Genomic DNA, 11,978 nt, shown 5'->3' with positions numbered 1-11,978 from the left:
AGCACGCCAACACAGAGCCAATATAGCAGTAACTTATTCTACTTTGCTGCAGGTGTAAATTGTGCGCAGGAGCGTAATCGTGAACGCGTTGTCATTTTAAATGTTTAAAATGTTTTACAGTTGGTTACAGCCATATTAGCTCTGTCTATGGCTGGTTAAGCTCTGCGCCACCAGGTGGCTGTTCTGTGCTGGCCGCTCTAGAGTTGCTGTACGTATAGAGTATTTTGTATTCGATTCATGGGCACCACCATCTCGGGCTGTTGCAGAAACAATTTCTTTGTTTTATGAGAAGTTAAGTCACGTACCCTGGTCATGAAACGTTGAACGCATTTATACAACTGTTTTCGTGCTTGCGAATCGACTGCAGTACCGTAGACCTCGTTGTTAAAGACACAAAACAGCAGCGTTATCAGCCCAAGATGGCGGCTTTTAAACGCTTCTGTAAAATGGTTTATAGGCTCCCTTTAGAGTATATATTATAGAGCCTACACAAGAACTCTAGGCCGTTTATACCACTCGCGTTTCTTCATTACAGCATTAGAAGCATGAAGAGGCTTTGGTTTATGCCTTTTCCCATCCGTCAAAACGCCCAGCTCGCCTACGGTTACGCGAATACCGGACACGCTAGGCGCTGTGACAGAACACTCGCAACACACGCTGCTTCGATAGCTCTTGCTGGGGATCGACGTCCAAGCGGCTAGCGGAGGGGTTTAAGGTTTCGCGCGCTGGCTACAAGACAACCAGAAGCACACGACACGACGTCACATCATAACGCAACGCCAGTGAAGGCAGAGCTTAGCCCCAATCACTCGGCAAATGTGTTGAGAAGCATGGCTAGGGAGGAGGGAAACGCGTAATCATCCGAAGCTCTTTTAATATGATACGCTTCACTTAAATTATGGATAGAATGTTTTACTGTAGCAGAACCATACACGTCTACTAAATTGGTCCAAACCGTTGCGGGACCCTTTAAGTACAAAAAATGGCCAGTGTACTTTCTGGTATTTATTTGTTGCGAGATATTACGTTAAAATTGCTAGTCGCAGCAGCAGTGGTAAGTTACTGTAGAAACGCTGGATTGAAGAATGCTTTGAGATTTATCTAGCTGTGTGCGTGACCTATGCAATGACATAGGATAAATGTAATGATATGCATAATAAAGAAATAATCACTGAAGATGTAGAAAAGCAAAAATATGGCTGGCTTGGCCTACATTTTTTTATAAAACAAACAGCTGTAATATGGATAATTTTCGACCAATTTCTGTTATAGTTTATTTCATGCATCTGTATGTAAGGAACGGGTGCCCAAAATGTCATTTCAAGATATTTAAAAAAATAAAAAATTCAAAGTAAATAAACACTGAACATTCTACGAGCGTCGGGCTTTCAGTGTTCATAAAAACGTAATAATAGCGCAACTAATTATAACAATGCTATTTCCCATTATAGATATCAATAACAAAAAAGTAGCGATAATAATATTCATGTATAAGTAAAATTACTTACTTCACAATACCAGGCCAAGGGTTTAAAAGCACATTGTATTTCGCAAACTGACCAAGAAACGAACGTAATTCTTTTTGCAACATGTTTCTGAACGTATGTAAAACTTACAATGTAAAAAACAAAAAAAAACAGCTTTTTGCAAGAAAACTTACACCTAAGTATGTCCTGACACAATAGTTACTCAACTAACTCAAAATCACTGAAAAGAACAAATTGCTACAAGAAGAAAACTTGTTAAATGATGAGAAGGTCTTCAATAGCTCTTGGTTTCACCTATTAGGAATGGTAGCTTGATTTGTAAACCAAGCTATGCGAGTTCCGTGGCACCCGGTAAAAGTTGTTTAAAATTTGCTTGTGCAGACAATAAAGTTACGCAATAGTGCTTCGAGTTTTGTTACCATTGGCTTTTTAAGAGGCTCAAACGCCATCACTGAGACAACCAAAAATGGTCTGTAAGTCGTGTGTTGGGAGAACCCGACAATAAAGGTATATTTCCTAGAGACGACAGTAATAGTGAAATGACAACGAAAAGAAGTTTACCGAAGTTCTATAATTGACGTTGGACGAAACAAGAAGGGCATTTGTGCTTATGACAACTGCGAAAAATATAACTGTGCGGACTTTTATATAATAAAACGTTGTCACAAATATTGTTATGTGCCTTGTCTCAGCCAGGAACAGAGCGTAAGGAATCTCTACGTCATATCAGCCCGGGTGTTTTAGATACAGGGTGTTCATTTTTAAGTTTTACGGAATTTTAAGGAATCGCCTATGGCAGGTAGCATAATTCTTATCATTGATCTGGGCTATTCGAGGACGTGGATATTAGTAGCACTAAAAATGGAAACACATATTCAATAAATTACCAGAAATTCACTAATTAAGTTTTTAGTTATTTACTTTACGACACACATATCAATTTACAAATTGTAGCCGGTGAGCTTGTCAGGCGTATCCACTTGGAATGAATTTCAAGAATGACACAAGTTCGGAGATATGCGCCATGAAACTCGTCATAAAAATGCACTGTTGTTCCACTTACGTTTCTACCAAAATGCTGTTTTATGCATTGAAGCACAAAAGTAACTGCAACGCCCCTGTATTGCGTCCCACACTTTGGGAAATAATATCTGGAAACTGGTGTCATCCTGGAAATTCATTTCAAGTGCATGCATCTTGCAAACTCACCGGCTACAATTCGTAAATTGCAGTGTGTGGCGTAAAGTAATTAACTAAGAAGTTCATTATTCAATTTATGGTAATTTATGTTATTCAATTTATGTTTATGTTAACATTGTTATGTTAATTGTTAAGTTAATATATGTCGAATATGTTTCGACTTCTCGTGCTACTAATGTCCGCCTTATCGAATAGCCCAGCTCAACGATAAGAATTATGCTACCTGCCACAGGCGATTTTTTAAAATTGCATAGAGATTAACACCCGGTATAAAGAAAATGCAATGGCAGTAACTACGCTTGCAATATTGTACATAGACATGCGCACAATTGTTTAGCTGTGTGTATTGCTGAGTGACGTATAAAAAGCACCATCAGTTCTGTACATCCCGAAACGCTAGTTCCATTTCGTTCGGAAGTGCTAGATAAAATGCTTGACATGTTTTTCTACCCCAACAATGTGACAGTTCTTTGAAAGGCAAGACAACGGGCTAAACGTGCTTAAGAAGAACCGAGGGGCTCCATTTTTGTTAGGCCCGGCTATACAAGCCATCGAATAATGAAACGAAGAAGCATGAGGGAAGTTATTTACAGTTGTATTTGAAGTGTAGAAAATGATAAACTAAAGCGAAATGCAATTGGAAAAACGGAAACTTGCCTCTGGTGAGAGCCGACCCACCGCCATTTAATTACAGCCCCTTACAGCCGTTGCCGAAGCACAATTGTTAGTGCATCGCACGCATGATGTTGCCACCGCCGGCAAGTTGTTTTTCGACCACTTTCATTTGCTATAATTTTATCGTTTCCAACACTTCAAACAAAGCTACAATAACTCAATTTACTTATGCTTAATTTGGCTTAATTACCTGTTGCCTTTTTATGGTTGTGGCGGACAGAAATGAGGCCCCTCGGTTCCCATTCTTTTCGTTCATTTCATAGCGACAGTACCAAATTCATTAGGTTTCATTCCTTCAGGGAGCATACTATGGTTTACTGGTCAGCTGCGCGCGCCTCTTCATGAAGTTCACGTACTAAATGGTGCCATCGGTTAAAGCGCTGTTTCACATCAGTCGCGATGGCCCGAGGGGCGCTGGCAAACACTCCCAGGGTTACACAAACACAAATATCCAAGATTGTGGACATTAGAATAGCCGCCGCTGCAGCCCGATTGGTAGTGCATCGCATGCGTTATGCGAAGGTTGTGGGTTTCACTCTAAGCAGCAGCAAGTTGTTTTTCGTCTACTTTCATTTCCCTTTACTTACCATTTCGTGCACTTGATTAAAATTTCAAATCACTTCCTCTATGCTTTGTTGACTTAATTATCCGTTGTTCTTTCATGGGTATATGGCGCACGGCTGTATGACATAGGATTCCGTGAATGTAAGCACATACATTTTATCTTATTAGAGAGTTTTGTAAATTTGCATTATATCTCCTCTCGTAACCGTATTTTCTTTTTTTTAACTCTGAGTAGATTCTGTATCGTAAGCACAACAATGAAGCATGAGAAAGCAATACACTTACGCGTCATTGAATTCCGAAGCTGAAAACAGAAAGAAGAATTCAAATTCAGCTTCAAGAACCTTATTTACGAATGGCTATTGAAGGTGAAAAATTTCACAGCCTGTTCTAACACATTTACCTTTTGATGCTTATAAACTGGCACTCTTTGGCCATCCCTGACCCTTGCGCCATAAAACCCCATACATCATCATTATCATGCTGATGGATCTTTCATTTAAAGCACAGGGTTGGATAATTCTAGGAGCGAATATTCAGTTGTCATGCGGTTTGTTCACTATTAATTACAAGCCTATATGCGTTCGTAACTCTGCTTCCTCAAGTCAGACTTCGGGGGCGCCACGATATTCAAATAAAGCGAAAGGCAGCAAAGGGTTTGCAGTAATTCACGGACAGCTTAGTGTGAATCTTGTTCAAACGGTGTCGCGGCACTAAAATGTGGCGCGACACCGTTCTATGGCTCTTACACCTCGTACCCCAAGTGTGTCTGTGAGATATTAGGCGCTCCTTTCTCTCAAAGCAATCGGCCGTGGCACGAACTACCGAAAACAGGTCACGTACACGAAATTATATGGAACGCCAACAGACTGTAAACTTGGTCAGTAACACAAATCTAACACTAAAAATGGGTTATGTGGAAGACCGTGGCCTGCTAAATCGTCCAAGTGTATCAATATGGGGAGATGATAATTAGCCCATTTCATGCTGATGTGACTTAATCCACGGTATAATTGTCCTACATGTGTGCATCCATATTTGGGGAGTTGGACCACTTCAACGCGCGGCTCCTTTGGAGAGAAGTTATTGCAATTCTTCATCTGGGCTCAACGCAACGGTACCACTCGGAAACGCTCTGCCCGACGTCTGGGTCCCTAGAATTGGCAACAAATAAGCAAAAGTAGGCAATTCTGGGATTGCAACAGCATCGTCCGACATAAACCGAACGTGTAATTTCGCCTTCCTGTTCACCCTAGATGATCACAGAGGAGCGCAAGAAACTAGGTTGGTGTTAATTCATAGTAGGAGTAGCCGCTATGCGATTCGCCACACATTTCTAAGTGACGCGATGGACAATATATTAACGCAAAAATGTAAGAGTTTCGTCCGAAAGGCGAAGCATCGATTGCGATAGCAAAGTATTCGATATCTAGACGAACTATGGATAGCAGTTTTATCCCCGATGTAAACGTGTAAACATTTGTTAACTAAATTAACAAGCATAATGTCACGCGCGCACAGGCACAAATGAATACATCTGACTGGATGACCGCGGAACTCACTGTAAAACCGCTGGCGTGCGAATTGCCCTTCGGGCTGCCTCTCGTTTCAACGCGAACTTAGCGGCGAGAAAACAGCGCGAACGAAGCCATCAGCCCTGGGCGTGCTTAGACTCTGTATCAATCCCAGATGGCTTTCAAGATAGGGTCCATACGCAGCCGCGGCCGGAGTACAGCCGCTCCTACAGCGTAAGTATAAGAAATTGGCCGCATATCTGCTTGCTTCGCTGCAAATGACGCCGAAAGACAATAGTCTTCTGCTGCCCCTGATACGTAACACCCTCTCTTCTCCCGCCTCCTTTCTCACTCCTCCCATGATGGATGCAACGGAGGTTTTGCTGAATTCATTTCAAGTTTCCCGCGTTCGCCCGGTTCTCGCGCCATCTGCTGGGACATTTTATTACTGTTGGCTTAAAGCCTGCTACAGAGCCGAGGCTTCGGTCGGCTTCTTTTTAACGCGTAGCGTATCTTCGACACTATTTCCAACGGGTTGGTTTCGCATTTACTAAAGTGAAAACCAGTCCAATGTGCATTTTTAATTGACATGACCGATCACGGTCATGTACTATTATGAGCAATACGAAAGGGAACACAGGAACGTGTGGTAAAGAGCCTCGAAATAGACTCGGAGCGATACGCGGATGGCGCTGTGAAAAACAAAGGAGGAAAGGGTGGCGCTCTTCCACTAACTGTTGGCACTCCCACCACGCTGTCATTTCTAGAAAGCAGCAGCTTACGTGATTTCGCCGATATTGTGGTATCCTGCGACAGCCCATAAGACGGTAATCGTCGCAGTGACTTACACCGATTCATTTTCTTATCTTTCATTCATTCTGTCTTTTATTTTTTTGCGCAACTGCTTGATAGCACTCTTAGACCAAGCTTGCCCTGTATTTCAAACCGATTCTTTATTTGAATCGACGCACCCAGTTGTCAGTGACGCAATATATAACAGTGTTATCACTGTCTACTGGCGATGCGAAGTTCCGCACTTTGCAGACGCACGGCGGGAATGCGAACAGTAGAACAGCGCCCCCTTTCCACTTTGTTTCCGACGGCGGCCGCTGCGCATCACCCATAGCTAGGTCTGAGGGTGTTTTCTACGCGTTCCTGTGTTCCCTTTCATATTGCTCATGATAGTACATATATTTTACCGCAAATAGGCCTAAGGTTTCCTAACGTGACACAAAAATAGGTACGCACACGATTGTATAACACTCACGCTTAGTCGCAGACCACGTCTCAATCTGCTTCTCTCGATAACGTCCTTTGAGTACATCTGTATAACTCAGCGATCGGCAAGTATAAACTCAAGTGAAACGGCCCCGGAAACCACGCCGTTGACGCCATACGATCGTCTTAAACGTGGTTGTTGTCCTGCTGCCTTCACCACAAACACAACTATTTGATATGAACGAACCCGTTAGCCCACTGCGTAAGCTTGGCTGAACGCGTTACAATGCTGGATAGCAAAGTACCTGCAAAATGTTTCGCATAATGTCGGTTTCCACAGTGCTTGGGTTCTGCACAATTCTTTTTTTTGTGCCGTGTCGTTATTTCCTACACTCTTTCGAACTTGAGAAGGAGCTACGCTCTATTACATTGTATATAGTTTTACAGAAAACAACGCCCCAGTGGAGGGAACAATGTTACCGCAGAAGAATCCAGTGCAAATTAATGTCTCTTTCATCCAGTGCTCTTCGTCCTAGCTGAGCTGAGCTGAGCTGTCATACAAGTCTTCGTCGTCGCTTCCAATTGTGCCTGGCCGTTGTCGTACTTCAAAACCGTTGTGCTTGTTTTGGTAAGCCTCACGCAAACAAGCGTGAGACTTACCGAGAGGAAACGCAGTCTGGCAGTCGCATGCCACCAAATTTCTCACAGGTGGCCGTCCTTCAAAGCGTGTGGTACTCCCGTAGTTGCCGTGCACCAGGCCGGGAGTGGGTGTTTACCCATTTTACCGGTAAGTACCCGGCGGCAGCACTCATCTGCCTCCCACAGTAGCGGCGGATGGCCGACTATTTCGCCAAAGCTGTGGTCGCGACAAGAACACCCAGAGACCCCCGCAAATATCTATAGGGACCCTTGTCGTGATAAGAACCCATGAAATCCACAGAAAGCTGAGTACATATCTACTCATTAGGAAAAACCGGTTGGCTTCCGACGGTACCGGGATTAAAGTAGTCTGGCGATCCCATTCCGCCAAACTCCCAATATGTGGGTGTCTTTCCAAGCGTCTCTGGAACTCCTGTAGTTGCCGAACACCTTGCTGGGACTGCACTTGGGCTTCTTTTACCGGCAAGCACCCGGCGGTAGCACTCGTTCGCCTTCCAAAGCATCGGCGGATACTTTTTACTCACGCAGTCGACTCCGGGCGTCTGTTTTAAACCGCTTGCGTACAGAGAAAGCATAAATTTTCGACCATCTCGATCCTTGTGTTTTCTTGAAGTGACCATGTTGAGGTTGAGGTGGCTGCTACTAGTGGCTCGCCTGTGGCCAAATTTGAATTTTAAATTTGAATTTGAATTTTTTGAATTTGCCTTTATTTCCATAAATGTACAATTTATGGGGGATGTAAAGAAAAAGTTGCGCACAGCAACTTGACGGGCCTTAAAACCCAGTATGAGGGCTGCAGCGGCAGGCACAGGCTCTAATTCAGGACTGACAACAAAAATACATTTGAATACAATGCAATGTAGGCTTAAACTTATGCCTTAAAAATCAATATAAGAAAAACACTACGAACAGAAAATAGCACTTTTATACATGAGCAAACAAAAGCGGTGAAAAAAAATTGATCATGATCAAATATCACTGAAAAACTCATACAAACGCGAAACAGGACAAGAAATGACATCAATGTTATTGCGCATGAGTGTGTTTACAAGCGTGGTAAGCGATGATGAAACATTTGAAAAGGATAATTAGTCCGAGGACGTGGTACATGCCAGTGTTCAGGTGAACGTGTACTGTATTCTGTTCTATTTCTAATTACCTGCGTTAAAGACGTAATGTATGACTGATTTTGTTTCACGTCTTTTCGATAGGCTAACGACAGTCTAAAGTCTAACAGAGAATGCAGCGTGAGTAATTTAAGTTGTTTGAAGAGAGGTGCAGTATGAGAATCTGCTGGAGCATTGAAAATAGTACGAATTACCTTTTTTTTTGCAGCAGGAACAATCGGTTTATGTTGGTAGCAGACGTTGTACTCCACACCAGACAGCAGTAGTGTATGTGACTCAGAAAAAGAACATTATATAAGAGAAGTTTGATTTTGCGTGGTAGCGGTTTTAAACTGAACAGTATTCCAGCTACTTGGACAAGTTTACCTGCAAGGATGTCTATGTGATCATTCCATGACATATGGCAATCAAAAAATACACCAAGCGTCTTCGTAGACCGGACAAGCTGAATTCTTGAAGAGCCTACAAAAATGTCTGACTCTAAGTTCAACCATTTATTCTTTGCTTGAATTGAAATAGGTTTGGTTTTGTCAGTTTTAATTTTTAAGCTATTATCCTGTGAGCATCTATGTATTTTAGCAAGGACAGAATTTGCAGTTGAAGTTAAGCTTGCAATATTGTTCGACGAAAAAAGCACAGTAGTATCGTCTGCGTAGATGATATATTTTGGCTCACTATCCACGAGAACAAGGTCGTTAACATAGACGTTTTAAAAAGGGGGCCTAGAATGCTCCCTTGGGGAACTCCAACTTTTACTTGTTTGATTTGGGAGCAGATGCCATTAATTTCAACAAGTTGACTCCGCTGTTTTAAATAAGATTTGACTATATCTAGAGCAATACCGCGAATACCGTAGTACTCTAGCTTCTTTAATAAAAGTTCATGATCAACAGAGTCAAACGCTTTACTGAAGTCGATTAGTATACCGAGCGTGAGTTGCTTTAATTCAAATCTTGGTTAAATGGCGACTGCAGTGGAAGCAATGCAGAAACTGACAAGGACCGCTTACGGCGAACACAGGACCAGTACATAAAGGGCCCCTAAACCACCTCGGATATTTTTTTAAGGATTTCAAGTAAACACGCGCCTCGAGTTCAGAATGCCGTCAGGATCAATGATGCCAAACGCTGCAGCGCTAAGCTCCGCGGGCGCGCCACAAAACCCAAAAAATTGCCTGTGGCTTAAGCCAGTTATGCCTGGGTGTGCGTAGCGAGAGGTACGGTTAATCTTACTGTTTAGCTTGGTTCTTATTTTTTATAAGAACTTTTTTGGTTCTTATTCTTGTAAGCGCTGTTTAGCGCCTATGTTTACGTAGCTGCCGCTGCCTTTTCATTTTCTACGCATAGATTACAGAGGCCCAACGCGGCTTCTTTGAACACCTGTATTCTGGCACTCAGCGTTAATCATCACTTGTCATAGTACGCATTCTCTCTAAGGAATACCAATGCAGACCCTACCGCGGAGCGTCCCGCATAAATAGGCAAACACTTACGAGAAAGTAAGGTCATTGAATCAGAAGTCGCTGTGAACCCAGGCTCGAACTCAGACTCCTCTGAGAAAGAACGAAGAAAATAAACTTTAGTGGCAGAACGCAATATTTGTATTCACAAAATAGTAGGTACCAAGTTGTTTGCCAGATAACCAGAGTTAGTCGTGACGCTTTTCCATGAAAAAAAAAACTTGAACGTTCCCTTAACAAAGAAATAGCTTACCCATTCTCAGGCTGCACTAGGGTATCCTTGGCGGAGGCTGGAGCGTTGTCCTGCTGTTGAAACGGTTGCTACCGGGTGGCGGTAGTGTCCCTAGTTGTTGGATGATAGCACGAGCTGAAAATAAATTAATTATAGTATCGCCAGTGTCAGTACTATGCTTGGCTACGAGTGCGTTCCTAGAGCAAGAGTCTAAGCGACGTGCGTAGTAACATTTCGAAATTGTATTCAGAATGAATAGACACCTAAGGGAAATATGAAATGCATGCAAACTGGTAAAATACGTTTCCAGAAAACATCGCAGCCTTTACGTTGTACCTATACACAATTTCATCGCAGAGAAATTGTAACGGAAGGTGCCGCATTCCTCTAGCGCACTTGCCTTTCACAGGACGAAGTTGGACACAATTGCAGGGGGAAATGCCTTGCTCAGAGGTGTCGTGCTGAACAGGTTGGGCCCACGCATGACAGTGGTATGACGACATCGCAATTACAAGGCCAGAATAAAGACGATTGAACGACCTTGACAGCATGACAAAAAAAATAGAACGGTGGTGATACAGTGACGACGACGGTAAGATGGCGATGGCGTGAAGGCAGTTGGATGACGGAGCTGAAATGACCATCATGGAAAAATAAAAAAATTAAATTATGGGGTTTTACGAGCCAAACCCACGATCCGATTATGAGGCACGCCGTAGTGGGGGACTCCAGAAAATTCGGACCACCTGAGGTTCTTTAACGTGCACCTAAATCTAAGTACACGGGTGTTTCCGCATTTCGCCCCCATCGAAATGGGGGCCGCCGTGGCCGGGATTCGATCCCGCGACCTCGTGTTCAGCAGCCCAACACCATAGCCACTGAGAAAATACGGCGGGTGACCATCATGGAGCGAAGACAACGGCATTGCGATGACAATATATCTACGAATGCACGATGATTACTGTATGACGACGACGCACTAACGACAATGGAAGCATACAGGTGGTCGGACGTCGATGGCATGAAGACTGTAGAAAGACAATTCACAAGTGATGGCGATGACATGACGACGACGGCAGGAAAACAATCGAAGACAACTCTATGACAACGGAGTGACTTTAAGGTATGACGACAACCGGATGACGAAGTTCGAATGAAGACAACCAAACAACCACGACGGCATCACAACGATGGGAAGACCAGGAAAGAATGCTGAAGAATGTACGATGATGACGCAACAACGAGTATGGCATGGCAACGGAAGCGTGATCACGATGGTTTGAAGACAGCCTGATGAAGTGGAAGCTATAGCTCGGGGTTTCCGATCTGAATACATGGGGGCGCAGAAATTGTAATTCCCGGCAACCAGTGCACCAAATTTCATGTTCGTTGCTTAAAAAAAGGTAAATCGTAATGATGTTTAGGAGCGAAATTTTAATCTAAGCCGGCAATTGTTTTATAAAAATTATTGAAAATCGCAAATTTTCAGAAACACAACTCTGTGTCTCAGCACTGAAAAATTATATCTCAATATTGTGAGCACCATGTAAGGGTACATCTAAGCGGACGAAATATACGTATTACGCATGCCTCTCAAAAACACCCCTAATATATATGAGTAAGACTTTTGCAAAAGCCTTGTAAACCTTGTAACAACTTCACGTAACATAATATTTCATATATCAAGTTTGCTTTAACGTATGCAGTAGACAGCACTGCGGTATTTGTTTCTGGAGCAGATGCTACGGATTTGTAAACTTCGTGCTTCTATTTTTATAACTTACAGATTTTCGGAAATTTTGTAAAAAGTGCGAGGCTTAAATGCTAGGCTTGGCTACGAGA

Source organism: Dermacentor silvarum, chromosome 9, assembly GCF_013339745.2.
Source record: "Dermacentor silvarum isolate Dsil-2018 chromosome 9, BIME_Dsil_1.4, whole genome shotgun sequence".
NCBI classification, from domain to species: domain Eukaryota; kingdom Metazoa; phylum Arthropoda; class Arachnida; order Ixodida; family Ixodidae; genus Dermacentor; species Dermacentor silvarum.
Note: the sequence above shows the minus strand (reverse complement) of the source record.